The 22,868-nt window shown below is 35.4% G+C and overlaps 2 long non-coding RNA genes across 2 annotated transcripts in view; one reads left to right on the plus strand and one right to left on the minus strand.

The window, feature by feature from the left end:
* Nucleotides 1–428: 428 nt before the first annotated feature.
* Nucleotides 429–22,868, minus strand: part of LOC120889439 (uncharacterized) — a 32,925-nt gene continuing 10,485 nt past the window's right edge. Inside the window, exon 2 of the long non-coding RNA XR_005733327.2 lies at nucleotides 429–8,463. This is a non-coding gene — a long non-coding RNA (uncharacterized LOC120889439). The remainder of the gene's footprint in view (nucleotides 8,464–22,868) is intronic.
* LOC120889441 (uncharacterized) overlaps nucleotides 8,363–22,868 on the plus strand; it is a 161,478-nt gene continuing 146,972 nt past the window's right edge. The window contains exon 1 of the long non-coding RNA XR_005733328.2: nucleotides 8,363–8,466. This is a non-coding gene — a long non-coding RNA (uncharacterized LOC120889441). The remainder of the gene's footprint in view (nucleotides 8,467–22,868) is intronic.

A 22,868-nucleotide genomic window follows, 5' to 3' on the forward strand; every position in this document is an offset into this window, starting at 1 on the left:
AGCTGACATGAGAGGGAGAAAGATGTGGGGTCCTCCTGGCCCCAGAAATCGTGAAGACCTGCTCCAGGGTGTCCCTTGTAAAGATGGGGTGCTGGATGGTAAGAAAGGGAATGGCCCTCTGTGACCCAGTCTCTCCTCTGTAAAATGAGAGCAAGAGTGCTCAGCCATGGGACTGCTGGGACCTTCTGGGATAACACACATGTAAGCCCCATTGCTCTGTGGATATTGTGGGCTCACAAATGCTCATTTCATTGCCTAGCATGTTTCCATGGATATGGTTACTCCAAAAATGCATAGTAATTTCTGGATTCTGTCCCTGTGCACAGCTCTTCCTCTGATGACTGAGCTCCTATCAAGAGTGTTGCAGTAATTCACTTGCAGGTCAGCATGGGAAAACAAAGAAGAAGAAGAAGCAGAGCAAGCAAAGCAGCAGCAGAAAAAAAGTCCTTTATTGTGTACAAGCAATCTTTTTATAGTGTTGTGAACAAAAAAGGCAGCCTTCCAACTTCAATAAATCAGGTCTTTCAGCTAATTAAACATAGCACACAGAAGTTTTACTTTCTAATCAGAAGTGACCCGCTTCTCATGGCTAATCTACTCTCGGCCTGGAGTATGCTGAGCTCTGCTCTTTGTTTAGAACAGATAAAAAATTTTTCTCAGCGCCCTCCTAGCCCACTTGGCAGAACATCCCGTTTGCAGGCAAGTTCTCCCAAGGTCAGCAGACACCTCGTTTTCAAGCATGTTTGTTGTTACCTATCTAAACCTTGAAGAAGCCTCTCGTTTGCGAGCAGGCCCTCCCAAGGACAGCAGACACCTCATTTGCAAGCATGTCCGCTGTTACTTATCTATACCTTGACAGAATATCCCGTTTGCAGGCAGACTCCATCAAGAACAGTAATAGTAACGCAGTTACATTTGATTCTCTACATCTCCCTCCTTTTGTTTTTGTAAATGAGCCTTAGCAGAAGCGACAAGAGAGGTTTCATGTTTCAGTTGCTTTTGCTTTTTCCAGCATTGGATGACTATATACAAAACAAAACATAAAACAAAAATTATTACAGTGTTACCTAAAGAAGTTGACAACAAGGTAGAGAAATGACTTAAAGGATTTAAATTAGCAATACTTGAAGACAATTTTTGTAAAATGTCAGATCCTGTTAGTTCAGGTAATGTCTTACTAAAGGTGACCATAATAGTCTTTTACAAATTCATAATTTCTAAAGTTAAATTTTGATGTCCATTTAACCATCCTTTAACAATTTCCCAGGAATCACTGGTATTATATGGCACAGGAGTCACACAAATATGAGAAGAATTCCAGTCACACTTCAGTACACTTCTGGTAGCCAAGATAGTCACTTGATCGCCAAGCCAGGAAACAGCATGTTGTAAATTGATCACATCTGTAGTTAATTGAGAGTTTAAGTCCTTTTGTTGTTGCCATATTAAATGAGCATCTTGATGCCATGTTCTCATGAAATTCGCAGTTTGAATGTCTTGATGCAAAGCAACACTAGCTATCGCAGCAGTGGCAGTTACAGAAGCAACTGCAAGGAATGAAGCTATAACTATTCCTATTAATTGTAGTGAGCAATATAACAAAACTTGAACAGCATTGTACAAATGAGTAACAGACAATGAATCAGAGCAAGGATGAGTCAACAGGCACCCACAATTCTGTGCGAGCTTTAACAATAACTAAAGAATAATTATTAATTTCTATTAATTCCCAATTAGTTCTATTTCCACATTGAGTAAGATAACAGTCTATACATGATATTGTTCCCCAAGTTACATTCCATTCCCAGTTTTCAATCATAAGAGAATAAGGGAATTTAACACATGTAGAAAAATAAGTCAGATTATTATGTAGATGTACTTCAAAAGGAGAGGAATGGGATACATCTAACTTGAAATTTCCAGTCCATACAGTGAGTTTCCCAGATACTGCCCATAATTTCCATATATCCCCTTGAGTATTGGAAAACCTTATATCCTGTAACATTGGAGAGACCAAAGCATAATGTTGCATTTTGTCTCATTACCCCAAGCATTTATTGTCCCATTATGTCGATGCCATCTTAAAGTACGATTTGACCAACTTTTTATAAATTTAGAATGATTAGGACTCCACCCAACTATAGTGATATTTTGATATTTGACTACTGTTTTAGGGTGATGATCATGACTTTTTTTTTTCACTTTAAATGAGTTAAAAATGTTTCAAAATATTTAGCTGAACATAAAGGAAGATGAGTTCTGACAAAACATTCTTCAGATGATAGTCATGATTGATTAACATACATACTAGAGGTATTAAATCCTCGGGAAGATATGACAGTAAAAACAGCAGTAGGGTAACTATGATAATTAACTCCCCAACTAATATAAGAAAGAGTTGTTATGTGCTATAAGAGGCAAACAGAAAGAACGAGCCCCTATACACAATGGGACTCCTTCAACAGCTACAGTTATATTAGAAATATTATACAGATTTTTATAGAATGGAATATTTTTAATTCCCCCACATACATGAGGGGGGAAAATTAGTATTATTAATACACACACGAACTTCAGGTTTTCCCCAGGAAACACTGTGCACCAAAGGAGGGTTAGGAACATAGGCCCAATAAGCAAAAGAATGAGCAGAAACTATACTTACCTGGCAATTAATAATGGCAAGCATAGCTAATAAAAGATTAACAGGATTTAAAGGCTGATTTGCCTTTTGAAGGGTTTTTTTTTCAGCTTCTTGAATCAACTTTTTTATCTGTCCCCATGTTGGGGGGTCCGCTGTTCTCGTTGCCATTGTAGAAGCTCTCTGCATTGCCAGCTCCTGAAATTGTCTGACAAATGGGTCACTTATTCTGCAATTTGATAAGTCTTGAAGGTACCTAGAAAGGTGTTTTACCTGTAGAAATAAGAGCAAACCCCTTCCCATGTGGTGCAACAACCTAGAAATTCATTCTTTATTTTCATCCCTATTCCACATAGGTATTTCCAATTTGTAGAAATAATGGCTGAGATATAAATGTAGAGAAATGTTGCTGGGCTGCAGGAACCTTGGAAGTTGACCAGACATTTAAAAAATTTAAAGTTAGTAAAGTTTTATGAAGTATATTTTGAGGTATATAAGCCATAGCCATATCCCCCCTTTTTATTTTTAGTATATATTTTCTTAACATATGATTTGTCCTTTCTATAATAGCTTGACTCTGACTATTACAAGGTATGCCAAATGTATGTGTAATGTCATGAATGTAATTTTTGTGAGGTATATGCAGGTGCATTGTCAGTTTAAGTTCTTAAGGAATTCCCATGATAGCAAAACAAGATAATAAATGAGAAATGATTGCATCAGCTTTTTTTTTTTAAGATAAACTGTGGCCCAAGAAAATGAGTATTAGTGTCAATAGTATGATGTACATATCTTAGTTGTCCAAATGACTGAATTATAACAACATCCATTTGTTAAAGGGCATAAGGATGGAGTCCCCTTGGATTAACACCAGGAGGACAGTAAGGAATATTAAAAGAAGCACATGATGAACAGTTATTTTGTATTTATTATAAAGTCCTTTAGTGTTTGTATGAAATAAAGTATGTTCTAGATGAGCCTTTTGTAAGGGGAATAATAGTTAATCAATATTTTGATTTTTTCTAGTTAATGGTCCTGGCAGTGTAGAATGTGCTCTAATATGAGTAAAATATACTGAAATTTGGCCTACTAATTTTGTTGTTATTTTTACATGTAGTCAGATAGGACATAGAGTCTTATCTTAGGTAAGTAGGGCTATCTTTATAAATTAAATAAAGTGTTGTAGTTTTAAAGTTTATTTTATTTTTTATTTATTTTTTAAAAAATTATATTATAAATTTTATATATAAATAATTGTTTAAGTTTATTTGAGTAAAAACTAACACAATATGATAACACATCTAAAACATGAAATAAAGAAAGGCTGAAAGCTTTTAGCCTTATTTAGAAAAATAGAAAAATGTTCTTGTGTTTTATAATATTAACCTTTATGTAGATAAGGCTCTCATTAATTTAAAAAATACATTTAAATTGTACCTCAGTGTTGTAAAAAGTAACATAAAACTTTATATATCTTATTGATAATAGGCCCAGTTATAGAACATTAAATGATATAAATATTCTCCAGTATGTTATTTTTATAAGCCTAAAATTACCATGCAACCTTTTGGAGAACACCAGCTTCATGTAATTTTTTTTTTAAAGCTTTTATCTTAATGACTTGTATACCTGGAAAATATGAACACATTTAATATACAAAGAAGAGTAATAGTACCATAATTATTATTGATGTTTTTATATTAATTAAGTTTAGCTCTTAAAGAAATAACATATTAGAATATTGCAAAATAACAGTTGTTGTTTAACCATATCTGTATAATCCTTAATTTTTTCAAGATTATTTGTTCAAAAATTTACATATATAGCCAACGTACACAGACCTTCTTTATCACTTACTTAAAACTATATAGCCAACATACATAGACCTTTTTTATCACTTGTTTAAATCCTTTTATTTACTCACTTCCAGAAACACATTTTTTTTAAATCCATATCTAGAAACTTTTATTTTTTTTTGTTAACCCCTTTTTTATTTATACTTTGAAATAATCTTTGTAAATTTTTGAATTTAGGCAAATTATTCCATTTTAATAAGAGATATTTTGTTATTTGTAGTACACAATTAATCACATTTGTTTACCATATTATGAAAATATAGTGTCTAAATATTAGGGATGATAAAGAACCATTTATTTATTTATTTATTTATATTATTTACCAACTTAAAAAATTATTAATAATGTTATCTAATGTAATTTAAGGAGTTAAAAGCATTTAATGGTATATTTAACATTTAGCATATTAACCTTGTAAATCAATCAGATATTTAACAAATATTCATAAACAAATAATCTTATGTCTAATTAATTTACTTATTTTATCAAAACATTAGACAAGTATAATGAACCGTGTTAGCCATTTTTTTTTGTTATTGGTGAAAAAAAATCCTAGAACCAAAGCATATCAGTCATTAACATGTTAAAGACGTCATATTTTTATCTGTTTACCCAATTTAAATTGAACCATTTAAATCAGTGAATTATTCAATAGATGAATGGATAAAAAAAATGTGGCATTTATACACAATAGAGTATTACTCTGCATTAAGAAACGACAAAATCATAGAATTTGGAGGGAAATGGATGGCATTAGAGCAGATTATGCTAAGTGAAGCTAGCCAATCCTTAAAAAATAAATGCCAAATGACTTCTTTGATATAAGGGGAGTAACTAAGGACAGAGTAGGGACGAAGAGCAGGAGAAGAAGATTAACATTAAATAGGGATGAGAGGGGGGAGGGAAAGGGAGAGAGAAGGGAATCTGCAGGGAAAGGGAAGGTGATCCTCAGGGTTTTATAAAATTACATACAAGAGGAAGTAAGGGGTAAGGAAGAAGTACACAAGTGGAATAAATGTTTTACAGTAGAGGTGGTCAAGAGAGAAGAGGGGAGGGGAGGGGAGGGGTGGGGGGATAGTAGATGATAGGTTAGAGAGCAGAATTCATCAGACACTAGAATGGCAATGTGTAAATCAATGGAAATGTAACTGATGTAACCGATGTGATTCAGCAATCTGTATACGGGGTAATAATGGAAGTTCATAACCATTCTGAATCAAATTGTGAAACATGATATATTAAGAAAGATGTAATGTTTTGAAAGACCAACAATAAAAAAATAAATAAATTTTAAAAAAAATAAATAAATCAGTGAATTAAAAATATTTGGATCCATTTTTTTTAATTTTTATGAGCGCTCTTTACATATATATCAATCTTTATATCATGTACATGACATATGGACATACACACAAACAGACATACAACATATAATACAAATGTGCACACATAACACAATAAAGGCCTTGTAGCTATTTTAGGTGAAATTTCCATTGTAATGTTTAAATATTCCACAGTTGATCAAAAATAGAACTGATCAGAAAAACATTAACTTAGGTCTGTAGGGTCAAAATTATGAGCTCAAAAAATACAGAATCTAGGAAAAAGTAAGAGTCCTAGAAAAATGACTGGCCAGTAATTAGACAGTATCATAAAATTTTATTTATATATTTTATTTTATTTTTTACAATCCCTTTTAAAATGACCTGCTTATCCACAATTTAAACAAGTTCCTGATTTATTGGGTTTAAGGGCTCCAGCCATGGCTGCAGCAAAAACAGAAACTTTGATGTTCAATTCCTCCCACTCCAGCACAAGCTCTCACATATTTACTCAATGAGGCGTTTTGCCCTTTTAATGGCCCCAAAATATGCTTACATTTAGGATTTGCATTTTCAAATGTTAATGTTTCTAATAATACCTTTGCTATTTGATCTTGACCCATTGCCTTCATAAAAAAAGTACGCAGTCTTGCAAGAAAATCAGTGTAAGTTTCAGTGGCCCCTTGTATAGATTTAGTAAAGGAAGGTTGTGCCTGACCAGTGGGTATCACACATCTCTAAGCTCTTAAGAAAACCTGTCAAACTTGTTGAAGATCTGGATCTGTATATAGAGCCTGTCTATAAAGGCAGGGTAATTACCTTCCCCCATTAACTTATCCTCCTTGGGTCCGGGGGGATTTTGAGCTTCACTCTCTCCAGCTTGTTTTTGTGCCTCATCTTCCCATCAACTTCTCAATTGTAACCAATTGAGATCCCTCCAAAACTTTTTTGGCTAATGCCTCCCAATCCAAAGGAATAAGTAATTTAGAAGTTCCCAAATTTTCTAACATCCCTAGCACAAAGGGAGACTGAGGGCCATATTGAAAGGCTGTAGCTTATAAATCCTTTATAAACTTGTATTCCATAGCAGTATAGTGAACATCAATCATTGGGAGATTTTGAAGGTTTTGTTGTTTAGTTATAGGAAACAAATGTGGTGGATCAACAAAACAACCAGGAGGGGCTGCAAGATCATCATCATCATCATCATGTATCATAGTAAGAGGAAATGAAAAACATTGTTGTTTTCTACCCACATTAACTCTATACTCTGTCATTGGAAAGAGAGAAATATTAGAAGGAGTAGTAGGTTTAAGAGAGGACCTTTGCTTTTTAAATTTCATATTATCCAAATAAGGCCCTCCATAATTTCTTTCATATTGGAGTCACTATCTGAACTTTCTGAATCTTCCTCATCACTCAGATCTGATTTAGGAGAGTCATCTATAGTATCACAAATATTTTCTTTGGGCTCTGTTTTGTTAACCTTATTATCAGATTCTGATGTATTAACTTGTCTTTCACAAAGAGAGCCCTTTTTATTATTGCTGTCTAATAATTGTAATGCTTGAGTAATAGCGCTACACAATGTTCAAATCTTCAAAGAAATAACATTCCCAGCCTGATGCTGCTTACGGAGCTCTTTTTGAACCAATTTCTATTCCCCTAAATTTAACTGGATCTTAGTTTGATATTGGAACCAGTGACAATGACATTCTATAATTTAAATAACTCCTTGAGTCTCTTATGAGATGTTTTCACATCTATGGAATATAATAATCCTTGTAGTAACTCCACATATTGTTCCTTTAAAGACTGGGAGTTTCCCATGTTAGTTCTGAAAGTTCCCCTAAAGTTTCTTTCAACCTGGGGTGATACCTTTTGATATTTTGTGAATCCCGAAAGTCCCCCTTTCGTTTTCTTAACCCGGAGTGCTTACCCTTTCGGTGCTGGATCCTGCCGACTACGCCAATTGTTGCAGTAATTCACTTGCAGGTCAGCATGGGAAAACAAAGAAGAAGAAGAAGCAGAGCAAGCAAAGCAGCAGCAGGAAAAAAAAGTCCTTTATTGTGTACAAGCAATCTTTTTATAGTATTGTGAACAAAAAAGGCAGCCTTCCAACTTCAATAAATCAGGTCTTTCAGCTAATTAAACATAGCACACAGAAGTTTTACTTTCTAATCAGAAGTGACCCGCTTCTCATGGCTAATCTACTCTCGGCCTGGAGTATGCTGAGCTCTGCTCTTTGTTTAGAACAGATAAAAAATTTTTCTCAGTGCCCTCCTAGCCCACTTGGCAGAACATCCCGTTTGCAGGCAAGTTCTCCCAAGGTCAGCAGACACCTCGTTTTCAAGCATGTTTGTTGTTACCTATCTAAACCTTGAAGAAGCCTCTCGTTTGCGAGCAGGCCCTCCCAAGGACAGCAGACACCTCGTTTGCAAGCATGTCCGCTGTTACTTACCTTGACAGAATATCCCGTTTGCAGGCAGACTCCATCAAGAACAGTAATAGTAACGCAGTTACATTTGATTCTCTACAAAGAGTCTGAAGAAGACAGTTTCTCCGGATGTGGGTCATGAGGGCTGCTGAAATGTCTTCTCCAGATCTGAAGGGCGGCGGTGTTCAGGAGACCTTCAACACTTCCATTCTGGTAAGAGATAATACCTGACTTAAGTGATTTCATAGCTCTGAACAAAGAGTATGTGGTCTAACTAAAAGGAACAAACAAAAAAATTAAAAAGAGTATATGGTAATATTAAAAGCAGAGGCTGTAATAAAAAAAAAAGAGTATATGGTAGAAAAGCACACATAAGGTTCTCAAAATAGCCAGAAAGTAAAGAAGCTACTTTGATCTTATCCTTGAAGAGGTTTAGCAGTTGGAATTGGCCATTAGAAGCTGCCATGCTTCATGGTAGTCGTTGAGGCCATATTAGTGATGAGTTTCATTGTCACAAAGTAATGGATATTTCTTAAGGAATTTGCTGCTTAACACACATATGCAATAACTATGTTTTCAACAAATCTCACGTATCTCTCATATGTGTGTGGAAATATGTAGTTGATGACAAGGAAGGTCCTTCTAGAAATTTGAAATTGTCGATATAGTTTTATCCATTGTCTAATGATTATTTTTAAGTCAAAACTGCCCCAAGAATGAATTTAAAATGTCACTTATGAGAAATTAAAAATTTTAAAGTAACAATTACTTTTGTGTTTGCCCTATTATAGTGATACCCAGTAACATCTTTCAAATGTCCAGGTTCTCTTAAGTACTATTATTATTATTTTCCCAGAACATCACATTTCTAGAACATTCTTTCCTCATTATGCTGTGCCTGGGGAAACACTGATGTTTTATTAACAGATTAGTTTTGATTTCTTATATTTTATTTAAATGGAATCAGATGACTCCTATTTTTTGATCGGCCTTGTTTTATTTAGCTTACATATTTGTTTTAGCTTTTAAAATTGTCTTAGCCATGAACAGATGAACCAGCAGAAGCATTATTTATGAATATTTGAAAAAATATTTCTTGAGTACACAGTACATACTATCCATTACAGGAAGATTTGTATGCAAGAAACACAGATATTCCCAGTTCTTTTGTGAAACACCTAAATAACCATTTTACTACACTGAAGGAGAAACACTTAATAGGTTTATCTTCAAATTTAAGATTATAATAAATATTTTACAAATGAATAAAACACTTTGGAATTATTAAACTTTCCTCAAAAAAAGATAATATATGGTGAGAATGTATTTGTCCCCATCCCTGAATTTTGATATGTTGCAGCCCTAATTCCCATGAGATATTATTTGAATGTATTCTCTGTAAGTTTAGATGAGGCCATGAAGGTAGCCTTATAAGAACATGGATGTGAGTTATCTATCACTCAGCCAGATGAGGATGCTGCAAGAAGACAGTAAATGCACACTAGCATGAGGTCCAAGGGACAATAACAATATCAATAATTTTCCCTGTTGTAAAGCAAAGTTTTGGGATCTTATGATGATAAAAATCAAACCAAAGCATTGACATGGGTCCTAGATATTTTTTTGTACTACACATTTAATACCAAAAGTAAGAAAATAGATTAATAAATAGTAATCAATGAATATTTTCATTTCAGTAATTTAAAAAGCAGTATTCCATGTACCACAAATATTTAGATGTAATTTCTCTCATTCTTATTCACTAAAATTTAAATTTGTATCCTAATTACTGAAGAATTTATTAAATAGATCATTTTATTTCTAATGGTATCGGTCTTCAGCAGAAACCTTTGCTAGCTATTATAGATTACATGTTTCAGATTTTGGGGGAGAGGTTACAATTCACAAGAATATATTTTGCTTTGGACTATCATGCATGTCTTCCACTTGGAAACAGTAATACCTTTCTACACAGTGTCCTGTGATTCCAGGACAATGCTACAATGAGGGGATTTCTGCTTAGAGTTTGTTCACAGTTTGCTACTGATATTGTTTCCTTCTGTTTTTGCATATTTTTTAAAATTGAGAGGAAATGCATATAACATAACATTTTAATCATTTAAAATTGTACAGTTTTGTATACACATCACACTATTTGAATTTGTTATGGTGTATTATGTCCCAAGATGTGGTCTGCTTTCAGTGAATATTTCATGTGAGCTTAAGAAGAATGTATAATCTGCTATTTTTTGTTAAAGTATAGGTGTTCCAAAATTTATAATGGGGTCATAACCCAATAAGCCCCCATAAGCTGAAACAATCCGAAATCTAAGATACATTAATATAGCTAAATGACTGAATATCATAACTTTGTCTAGGCATTTTTTTTCATTACGGGGGATTGAACCAAGTGGCATTTAAACACTGAGCTATACTCCCAGTCCCTTTTAATTTTATTTTGTGATAGGGTCTCAGTAAGTTTTTTAGGGCCTTGCTAAGTTTCTGAGGCTAGTCATGAAATTGTGATTGTCCTCCCTCAGCCTCGTAAATATTTGCATTTCAGGCATGCACCATCGTCCCTGATTTATCTAGCTATCTTAAATATATGCAGTGAAGTTATATTAGCCTAAGGTTTAGCAAAACCATCTATTTGTTTTATGATAAGGTTTTGAAAATCTCATGTAGTTTTATTGAATACTGTACCGAAGGTAAAAGAATAAAAACAAAAACAGAATGATTATACGGGTATGCCTCTGGACCATCAGTCAAATTCAGAGGTCAAAGCATTTTAAATTAGAAACCATCTGCATTCTACAGATACCAACAATGTCCAGGAAACTAATAATGCTTATGAATTCCACTGTGACCTTATTGACTTTCTATCTTTTGGGGTCTTTCCATTTCTCCTAATGAGGGTACTGTTGACAACAGGGACATTCTTTGTTCCACTAAGCTGGGCAGAGTTTTTCCCATTGCCTGAGTCTGAGCCTAGTTCTGCTAGTTAGTATAATTTCTCAGATGTCCTGAAGATGAAGGTGTTTTGTTTCAGAGAAAGGAAAGAGGACAAAGAGGAGGCCTGTGCAAAGGCATTTGTGGTGCTTAGGACCAACCTGCAGTTGCCATAGATACATGATGTCATTTTGGTGACCATGTTAAGCAGGACTTGCTCTAGTATAAGAGCAGTATCAGGCCTCCAGGTGTTTGGATTCAGTGGAGGGTGTGAGTACCCCATGATGTCAGCTGAACCCTACTGGGGTGTGTGGATATGAAGTGACCCCAGTCCCAAATCACTTCTTTCCTTCTCTGGGATTTGGTGCTCTGCTGACTTGAGAGGGAAAGAAATGTGGAACTCTCCTTGCCCCAAGCAGTGTGATCTGTGTGGTTATTGTGGGATCATCAGTGACTGTATGAATTTGGGCCACTTCTTATTCCTTTCAATTTTATTTTGATAGGATGGATGTGGAAAGAGGGAGAAAAAGACCCTGGTGAGAAGTCCATTGTACATTCTGCTTATAATCACTATCCGATTGTACCAGTGCCATTGGTCACTGACCTAGTGCTAGTGTGGTGTCTTGCAAATATTTTCCCCATAAAGTATAGTAACACTGGATTCAGTCTCCATCTGAACTTCTCTTCATCTGGTGACTGAGCTCATTTCAATTGTCTGAGGAAGACAGTTTAAGATGTGGGTCATGATGCCTGCAGAAGCTTCTATCCAGATCTGAAGGCCAGCAGTGCTCAGGAGACCCTGATACTTCCATCCATGGTAAGATATAATGCCTGGCTCAAGTGAGTTCATAGATCTGAACAAGAGCACATGGTGGATTAGCACACATGAGGTTCACAAAATAGCAAGAAAGTACAGAAACTATTTTGATTTCATCCTTTTGGCATCTTTGTAGATGGATTTTCCTTCAATCCTCATGTTTATGTTTTGTAGTAGCCTTTGAGGCCCATGTATATATATATATATATATATATATATATATATATATATATATAGAGAGAGAGAGAGAGAGAGAGTATAATGAGCATTTTTTGTGAATTCCAGTTCAAAATCTATTCTGAAAAACAATACCTTATAACTGGAAGGTTTTATTCTGCACATTATTAACTTCTTCAATAAATACAGTAAAAAGATTATACTTTTATTAGCTGATACATAGGCATCTCTTAAATGGGTGTTGACAAGGCAGTTGCTTAGTCTCTTCCTTAGGAATTTGTGATTGTAACATGGATTCTTTCCTGGTAACTAGGGTTTTATCCATTCTAGAGTAAATTTTTAAAAAGCCACTTATAATCCAAGTGTTATATCAATAAGTTAGTTATAAGATTTTAAAATGTTAAAATGTTAATTACATATGTGTTTGTTTTCTGTAGTGATAGTCCACAAGTTCCTTTATATTAACCAGATACTCTTAAATATTATTAGGATAACATTGCCAGGATGTCATATTCTCAGTTCTGTGTCCCTCAGCCACCCTTGCCTCATTATGCCTGTCTCCAGGCAACCACTGATTTTTTGTCAAGAGATCAGTTTTATTTCCTATAGTTTTCTATATATGGAATCACACAGGTGATTGTCTATTGGGATGGATGCAGGTCATTAAGGATATCCTTTTAATTTACTATTTGAATTATCTTTTTACAATGAATCTGTGAAACGACAGATGCATCATTTCCTTACACCTCTGAAACTCTTTAATATATACTATCTGCTATGAGCAAACTTGTGTTGGGAAATTTGGAGTGTCTAATTCTTTCGTAGATCACCAAAATATCCATTCCCTATGATCCAAAGAAGAAATACCCACATATTTATCTTCAGTGTCAGGAATTTAATAAATATTTATCCAATCAATATAACAAGTTGGAGAGATACAACTCTTCCAGATAAGAAGGCTAAGAACTAAATGTGTGTGTCTTCCAAATTCATGTGTTGAAGCCCTAGTCCCCAAGTAATGGTTATTCCAAGTGGGAGCTTTGGGAGGTCATTAGGTGTTAGATGAGGTCATAAGTGTAGAACTTTCTTAATGGTATTAGTACCCTTATTAAAACACTCATCAGGGAGAGAAATTTCTTCTGCTCTGTCTCTACCATGTAAAGATACAGCATAAAGGACCTGTCTGCAAACCACGAAGGGGGTCCTCACCAGAACAAATCTTCTAGCATCTTGATGATAGCTATATCAGCCTTTAGAACTTAGAAACATCTGTTTCGTATTTAAGCCACCTAGTGTATATTATTGTTATAGCAGCTATAACTGACTAAGCCAAGGGATAATAAATATGTTAGAATTTTTCCCAGTTGTAAGCAAGCTTTTGGGCTTTGATGATGATAAAAAGCACAAATTTTAGAAATGAATTAGGTTCATACTTTTTATTTCATACCTATATATATGAATCCAATAATAGAAATGTTAGTAGAAAAATAATAATCACATGAATATTTTTTAAATTTCAGCAATTTATTTTATAGTCATTTCATGTAACATATCTATTTATTTATTTTGGTATCATGAATTAAACTCAGGGGTGCTTAAGCATCAGTCCAAATCCTCCAGCCCTTTTTACTTTTAAAAAATATTTTTGATTCTAGATGGACACAATACCTTTATTTTATTTATTTATTTTTCTGTGGTGCTGAGGATAGAACCCAGTGCTTCACACATGCTAGGCAAACACACACCACTGAGAAACAACCCTAGCCTCCATTTTTATTTTTTATTTTGAGATAGGGTCTTGCTAGATTGCATAGGCTTTTAAGCTGCAGAGGCTGGCTTTGAACTTCCAGTCACCCTGCATCAGGCTCCCAAGCAGCTGAGATTACAGGTGTATGCCACCACACCAGCCATGTAATATATCTTCAGATGTCATGTCTTGCCTATGTATAAGCTAATAAAAGTATAATCTTTTTACCCTATTTACTGAAGAAGTTAATAATATGCAGCATAAAACTTTACAATTATAGGGTATTGTTTTTCAGAATAGTTTTTGAACTGGAATTCACAAAAAAAATTTTTCTATTTTCACCTTGTACAAATATACATATCTATAACTGAAACCAATGAACAATGCTTGACTCCCTGTGCCTCAGTATGTATTTTATTTCATTCATATTTAATCCCATGTTTTGAGTTCCCCTTTAAAATTATGACAATAGCATACTAAATTGATTTTATAACCCAATAATAGGCTACAGTTGGCTATGTGATGACACTTCTATACTTATCTTAAAGACATAGCTCAAAGTTCAGATACTGCTAGTTGATGGACCCTGCCTTCTGCCATATACGTGGGTGACTGTTAGTCTAGGTGCTCCTCCTCTGGGCCACTTTTGGCCATTCAAATGAAGGAAGGCTTCTGTTTGTAAACATGAACACCTATCTTTTTGTTCCTGTGGACATCATTTTCTAATCACGAATAACTCTTTTCAGCTTACAGGCTTCCCAAAGCTACATGACTTCCCCACTCTTCTTTGGCTTTGTTTTCATTCTCATCCTAGGGAAGAGCCACAATGAGGGGAATTCTGCTCAGAGATTTCACAGCCTGGCTGCCTAACATATCTACTTCCTTATTTTTTCACTTTTTTAAAAAAATAGAGATAAAATTTACATAACATAGAATTCACTCTTTTAAATTGTGCAATTATGTGGGGTTTAGAATATAAACAGTGTTATACAACCATCACCACTATCCAAATGTTTTAAGAAATGTTTTATGGCAAAGAGTGTGGTCTTTTTTTCATGACTATTCCATGTGAGCTTGAAAATGTGTATTCAGCTATCAATGGATAAAGTAGTATGTAGGTGTCAGTTATATTCACTTGATTGATGGTACTGTTATTTAACTATGTCCTCACTAATTTACTGCCTGCTGTTCCAGAACTTTCCATTTCTTGTAAAGGGGTATTGAAGTCTCCAACTATAATATATAATAGTGAATACATCTATTTCTCCTGCAGTCCTTTCAATTGTAGCCTTATGGTTGTGACATATACACATTGAAGATTGTAATGTCTGCTTGAATGACTGGCCTCGAATATTCTTTAATTCACATCTTTATCCATGTTAACTTTCCTTGTAGTTGAGTCGGCCCCGCTTGAAATTCATCTATCTTTTCCATTGTTCATTTGACTAATATTAAAATTAAGAGGGGTATAAAGTCATATCATGCTAATATTAGGCATTTTTATATTTAATAGAGTTTCTTATAGACAGAATATTCTTGGTGTTTGGATTTTTTTTTATCCCTTCTGATAATCTATCTTTTACTTGGTGTATTTAGGGCATTTTGGCCAGACTATTTCTCAGATTCATTGATTTTTATTTATTTTTACTTTTTAAAAATGAGGAACTCTTTCCTTCATCAAAATCTTTCCAGGAACAATAAGCAAGTAAAAGAGATAAAAGCAGATCAACTGTCCTTGAAGTAGATGTAGGAGGGGTGTTAGAGCCCTTTCTGAAAACTGTCACTCTTGCTCCAAAGGTCATTTGTAATGGGGGGGGGGTCCAAAGTACTGCTGACATTGCTTGAGTATAATGCAAAAGTTTGATAAACATATTATTAATTTCCCCTCCAAGTTAACTGATAAAAGAAATTTAGGCCAGCGATAAAAGAAATTTAGGCCAGCTTCACCTAACTTTGCACACAAGAAGTCCTCCTTACAAAATGTAAATTTTTTAAAAAAATAACTGAATAACTAAAATTCTCTGGGGTGGTAGCTATTTAAAGGGACTGGAAGTGGATCTTTACAAAAATAGTATCCTTGTACATTACAGCAGGGAGAGAACTCCCTGGAAGGCACCACTTGCTGTGCCCCCAACTTGATGCTGAGCCACTACACAGACCACTTGGGGCACACTTGCCCCTCAACCTATTTGGACGTTCCCCTGAAGAGTGGGACAATTCAGCCCAAGTCTTCCCAGCTTGTCAGCAAGCCCTTTTTGATAAAGGAATAAGAAGTGTCACTGACATGCACAGGTAATACATGTAACTTTCCCTTCTCAACAGACCTCTTTTATTAAAGGAAATAAAATCAGCCTGATAATATTTGCCCTTCATAAGGTCATCTTGAGAGCTATTCTAGACTTTGGGCTTCTTTCTAGATGGTTATAAACTAGAGGAATAACAGATTGGAGTGTTTTTCCAGATGTCACAAGTTAAAGCTGGAGAGTCTAAATTTAGCTGGGCCATTAATTCTCTTCATGAAAGATAAACTATTTTCCTTTTCTCTCTGTAAGTTTGGGGAAACCTGCTCTGCAACAACAAAGACAACTGGAAAAAATCAATTTTAACAGTGTATCTTAACTTTCTTTCTTCTTCAATTTAACATTTTAACATCTTTGTCATGACAAACTGTTCCTGTGTTGTTAAACTGACTAGTGAAATGGAATGAAGTGAAATATAAGACGTCCTGCTTTTCCAATCAACTGGCTCCCAAGGAGACACATGACTTTTCTCTCTGTCTTTGCCCTTAGCCTTCTACTGAACATTTACGCAAGTTAAAACTTTTCTACGAATTAAGATAACAACCTTTTAAACATCATCATACTTACACAAAAGACATGTACATTTCAGAGAAGCTTAGAAAAGATCAACAGGTGAAACTTTCTTTACTTTGGTTGTGTTTTTATTTTGAACTTCAAATAATTGATTCCATGTAGAAATTGAAGGATCAATGATTTTAAAATGCACTCTGTGACATAGAGAATCATTCACTAATACAATAAATTTAGCAATGCAGATTACTTCAGATGTATAATTGCATTAATGTTCTACCAGACTAATCATACCTTTACCATTATAAAAAATAATACTTTAAGAGTTTTAACATTGAAATCTGGCCTTCCATAAAAGTATGAATTTCTTTATTATAAAAAATACTTATCTATGGCAAGGATTTTCTTCTTGCAATTAAAATGGATTCCAATTCTCATAGATACAAGACAAGGTTTACCTGCCCTCTTAATAGAACACTGAGAGCTGAATCACCTTAAAAAGTTAAAAAATCTTTTCAAAATATGCTTACACCTTTAAAGGAGGTTGCTAAAATCATGAAGAACATGTTAAGAAGAAGCTTTACCATTACAAGAAAAGACTTATCTTTCTTTTTTGCACCTCCTTTTCAAATTCTCTTTTTATATTTTCTGACCCTATCTGACACAGTTTTTCCCCTTAATACTCTAGCAATTTGGCCTGATTGGATTTTCCATTTTTTTTTGTGGTTTTCTTACTTGACTCAAGTACTGATCAAGTATCTCAAGGTACTGATAACACTTTTAGGCACAGAAGGCATGCCACTATTCTTTAATTTATATGTACTAGTATAGTTTCTTCTTATAAAATTCTTGTTTTAAGACTATCCAGTTCTCTTGGATTCCCTTTTGTCAAAGTCACTCCCCATGGGCCCTTCTTGGTGTCCGGATCTTGTTAAAACGTGCAAAGTCCATTTTACTTGATTAAATGAGTTCTCTCCCAGTGAGCTTTAAATGCTATCATTCTGGGGTTCAATCTACCAATTTCTGTTCACATGCTTCAGGAAATATTACCAATCAAGATCACATAAAAGAATCTACCTTACTTGAGTCTTCTACTTAAAAAATTTCTTAAGAAGTTATCTAATATATAACAGAAACTTGTTTGACGAGTCTAGGACCTATGACTTTGTTTTTCAGCAGATGGTTAAAGACTCATAGGGGGGTGGGGCTGTAGCTCAGTGACAGAGTGCTTGCCTAGCATGTGTGAGGCATTGGGTTCAATCCTCAGCACCACAGAAAAATAAACAAATAAAATAAAGGCATTCTGTCCATACACAACTACAAATTTTTTTTTTTTATAAAGAGAGAGTGAGAGAGGAGAGAGAGAGTGAGAGAGAGAATTTTTAACATTTATTTTTCAGTTCTCGGCAGACACAACATCTTTGTTTGTATGTGGTGCTAAGGATGGAACCCGGGCCACACGCATGCCAGGCGAGCGCGCTACCACTTGAGCCACATCCCCAGCCCCAAAAATATTTTTTAAAAAGGCTCATAGGAACACATATTTTAAGTGAACCTGGCAAAGAAATGATGCACATTTTGATTCTATTGACACAGTTCACCATCACGCATTGTCTATATAATACCTATGAATGATTTTAGTGGCTGAATGATCATAAAGATTAATATAGCAAATTTTCAAAATACTTTTGTGAAGTTTTCCATTTCCTACCCTAGGAATTTGAATAAAAGTAGGAAGCAGCACAACTCTCCAGAGTTTACTGGAGGACTAGTGGTGCAGCTCAGTGGTAGAGCACTTGTCTAATAAATGCAAGGCCTTGGGTTCCATTCCCAGGCCTGCAAAAAAAAAAGTTCACTGGAAAATATGGTAAGATGAATGAAAAGAAATTTGATTTTCAGTAGTGGATGTTAACATGTAGAAACCAATAGGTTTTAGAAACTTTTCTCCTCTGTGCAAGAGTCAATTGCAGTGCTGTTGCAGCAGAAATGTCATAGAATACAAAACTTGGTAGGATACAATTGTTAAGTTTCTTTTACCCTGGGGCAGGGGATGTAGCTCAGTGGTATGAGATCCTGGTTTAATCACTGTGTGTGTGAGGAGGGGGTTCATTTTCCACACCAGACTGTTTCAGTTGTAGCTATTATCAGGAAAAAAATGGTACTGTGCAGATCATATGCACATTTGCTTAATATTTGGCTTCTAATATGAGACTTTAAAAAGTCTTTTATACTTTCTTTTTCTTTTTACTGCCTTCCAGTCTAGCACTCTCTACAGAGCTGCCAAAGCAGGACAGCTTGCCATATGACATGGCAAAATAAAAATTAACAAAGGTGGGCTTGGGGAAAAAAACATAGGGAGAAGAATGAGACAAAGCCAACTAAACACTGAAAAAAGAGTTGAAAATAAGAAGAAGAAGAATGACCACTTATGGAATTTCTAAAGATTAGACAGCATCTCTTTCCTCTAGACTATTTTTTTTAGTTGTTGAAGATGTTTATTTCATTTATTTATATGTGGTGCTAAGAATTGAACCTAGTGCCTCACACATGCCAGGCAAGTGCACTACTGCTGAGCCACAGCCCCAGCTCCAGCCCAACTAATTATTTTTTTTAAAGTCTCAAAACATTTTATGAGCTGTTTATTACATGAAAAAAGGAATTCATGTTAATTTCTGAAAATTCTCAACAGAAAAACAAAATTAGTCACTCTATCCATTATTTCAAAGTAATCATCAGTAGGACTCTGTACCGAACATTTGTTAGTGGCAAAGGGAAACAACATCGTTAAGACAGGGTGACAATTACACATTTAACTGCTAAGTGTGTGATTTGCACATTAAGCACATCTAGGAACTGTTTTTAAAGTTTAAAGTAATTTTGAAATTACCCTGAATTCTAATCCTCAATTATCCCACTCCCTGCCTTTCAGTTATACAATCTCTCCTGTACTTTTTTTCCAGTACAGGACCACTGGAAAGGTCCTGTACTGGAAAAAAGGAAATAATCGAAATAATCCAGTCTAATCCTTTCATTTAACAGATGAGGAAACTGACACCATTAAAGGTTAAGTGACTTGCCTGAGGTCATGTGTATGATTCTACTGCCTTCCAGTCTAGCACTCTCTACAGAGCTGCCAAAGCAGGACAGCTTGCCATATGACACGGCAGTGGATGGTGTGATCTACCTGAAAGGGTTACTATGGCCACTTACTAAAAGTACCCAGCAATGGTCTAAATCTGCCTCTAACATACAGCTCAAAAGCATCATTATGAAGTGGAGTTTTTGATGTCTATGCATCTGTGAGATTTCAAGAAAAATGGAAGTTTTCCTGTGTACATCACCGGCATTCTCATTTAAGAAAGAATACAGGAAGGGAATGTGGCTCAGTGGTTAAAAGCCCCTGAATTCTAAGGAAGGAAGGGAGGCAGGGAGGGAGGAAAGAAAAAAAGATAGATACAGGAAGAAGCCCTAACTTTTCAGTGCCAAATCTGTATTAAATGCTGGATATTTCCTAGAATCCTATAGTCAGCTGCCTACTTCTGTGGCCTGTCTTCTTAGGAGACAGAAATTCAAAGAGAGATGGGATTAAATAGCAGTTCCTCCAAGAAACTTCAGGCCAATTTAAATAAAACCGTGTTGGTCTAGTTCAGGCTAATCAACCACTAAAGTTCATACTCCAGCTCCCTCCCCCATTCCTTCTGCAACTTCTCATCATTATAATGGCACTTTAAAGCACCTTCTGTCACAGCTTCCCCCTCAAGTGTACAGCCTTAATGGGATGCTGTCAGTTCACTTCTTTTCCTCACCCAGGCCTTCAACTTCTGGCTCTAGATCTCTTTTTCCTTTGTTCTAAGGGATGTCATCAAGAGTGGGGAGGCACACTCACAGGTAGAAAAGACAGGTCTGTCTAAAGTGTAGGTACATAAATGATGGGAATAAGTTTATATAAACACATGGAGCAGATTCCAAAGGTCTGAATGCCAAGCTGAGCAATTTAGACTTGACCCTATTGGCAAGGGGAGTCTTTGAAGATTTGTGGGGAGGGTGATATGATGGAACCAGCTTTTGTGGAAAGTGAGCAGTTGGTGTCAGTTGGTGTGAGTGGAAAGTAGGAATTTGGGGAATACTTGGGAGATCTGTTAGAAGGTTGATAGAGTGGTCAAAGCATTAAAACATGAGGACCTGGATTAAAGTAATGGCAGTAGAAATTGAGTTGAATGAGTGTAGGAGACATTTCACAGGGAAGAGAGATGGTCCTTAGAAGAAGATGCAAGGAAAGAATCAAAGCTGAATAATGACTTTGCTTTTAATCCTGAGTGACTAAAAGTTGGGGATGTAGAAGAAATGGTAAGATTATAGACATAGGATGTCTAACTGTGAGCTGATGGTAAGACAGATAGCCAGGGGAGATGACCTAGAGTCAGTTGAGAAACCTGGGTGAAAAGTTGAAAATGTTGAGGCATCAGGGTAGATGAAATATTTGAAACTATGAGTAGGGTGGGGTGCACTTATCAGGGGAAATACTTTAGAAGATGGGGCAAGAATAAAAAGGGAGAGGTGGGGAAACAGAATAAAGGAGGTTACAAGTTTCTAGAAGGAAGGGGTAGCTACTTTCAAATGCAGTCAAGAATAAGTAGAATAAACATTAGTAAATTTGCCCAAGAAGCCCTACAGTAAACCCTAAGACCTTAATAAATCATATTTACTTTTCTCAATGGGACTATTCCTCAGTTGTACAAACAAAAACAATAATGTTTGGAGGCTTTGGTTCTATAACATTCAAATCCAGAGCTTGGCTCTTGGTATTTAGTTCACTGAACTATTCATACTAAAGGGGAAAATCTAAGCAATGACAAGAGCAACAGGTGTTAATTAATTGTATCATCAAGTGAATATGGCTTGGGATACAGAATTATACTTTTTTCTACAAAAATGTTACACATCACACCCAAAGCCTTCATGTAATATTTCCCTAGGTAGGCCCCAGTGGTTGGGTTGACAGCATCATCTCTATTTCTTTTCTGAATCCACCTCTCTACGGGAAGCCATCTAACTAAAAGGTAGAGTGGAAAGCATCTAGCTATGACAGATTTTGCTGGAGGAGACGGTGGGAGATCCTGGAGAAATGAGAACCACACCAGAAAATGAGGCATATAAAACTCTAAGACACAGTATGGTACATCCAGGACTTAAAAGAAATGTCTGCCTCAGCCACAGCCTGTGAGTTAAAATAAGCTTAAATAGCTACTGAGGAGTGTATAGACCTGTCTTTTCCACACACAGAAAAAAAAAATTATCAAGAGATTAGTAAAATGGGAATGACATTTCAATTTTTGATGCTACAAGATAGTCAAGGACTACCCAGTTACTTTTAGAAGCGTACCACTCTTCCTATAGGGCCCACTCAGCCCAGTCACCAGGTCACCCCAACTTTTGCCAACATATACACTCAATCTGAAACTCCATCAACTCAGAATATCAACAACTCCCAGTAAGGGCATAACTGTGGGACATCAAAGGCAGAAGTGTAGCAGGGCATGGTGATGTCAGCTATAATCCCAGCTGCTTAGGAGGCTGAGGCAGGAGGATTGCAAGTTCAAGGTAGTCTCAGTAACTCAGCATGGCCCTGTATCAGAATAGAAAGTAAAAAGGGTGGCTGTGGCTTTGGCTCAGTGGAAGAGCACTCATGACACACTGAGTTCGATTCTTAGCACCACATAAAAATAAAATAAATGCATTGTGTCCATATATATATATATTTTAAGTAAAAAGGGTTGGGGATGTAGCTCAGTGGTAGAGTGCTTCTGGGTTCAATTCCCAGTATCCCCCACCAAAATGCAGAAGTGTTTTGCAAACAAAGGCACAATGATATTCACTCAGAAATAGCCAGAGAAATAGTAAAAATAATGCTGGTTCTAATAATTTTTATCTATGGAATGCTTGCTATATTACCAAACACAGTTATATTAAATGCAGCTATAAATAATAGCATGATGACTCTGAAAAGTGATGGTTTCAGGACATATGTTAATAAAAAATACATGGGAGAAGATATCAAAACAAAAGTCCTTTCACAATTTATAGAAAAAGTGAAATGGTTAATTACTTAAGTCTT

This window comes from Ictidomys tridecemlineatus, chromosome X, assembly GCF_052094955.1.
Source record: "Ictidomys tridecemlineatus isolate mIctTri1 chromosome X, mIctTri1.hap1, whole genome shotgun sequence".
NCBI classification, from domain to species: domain Eukaryota; kingdom Metazoa; phylum Chordata; class Mammalia; order Rodentia; family Sciuridae; genus Ictidomys; species Ictidomys tridecemlineatus.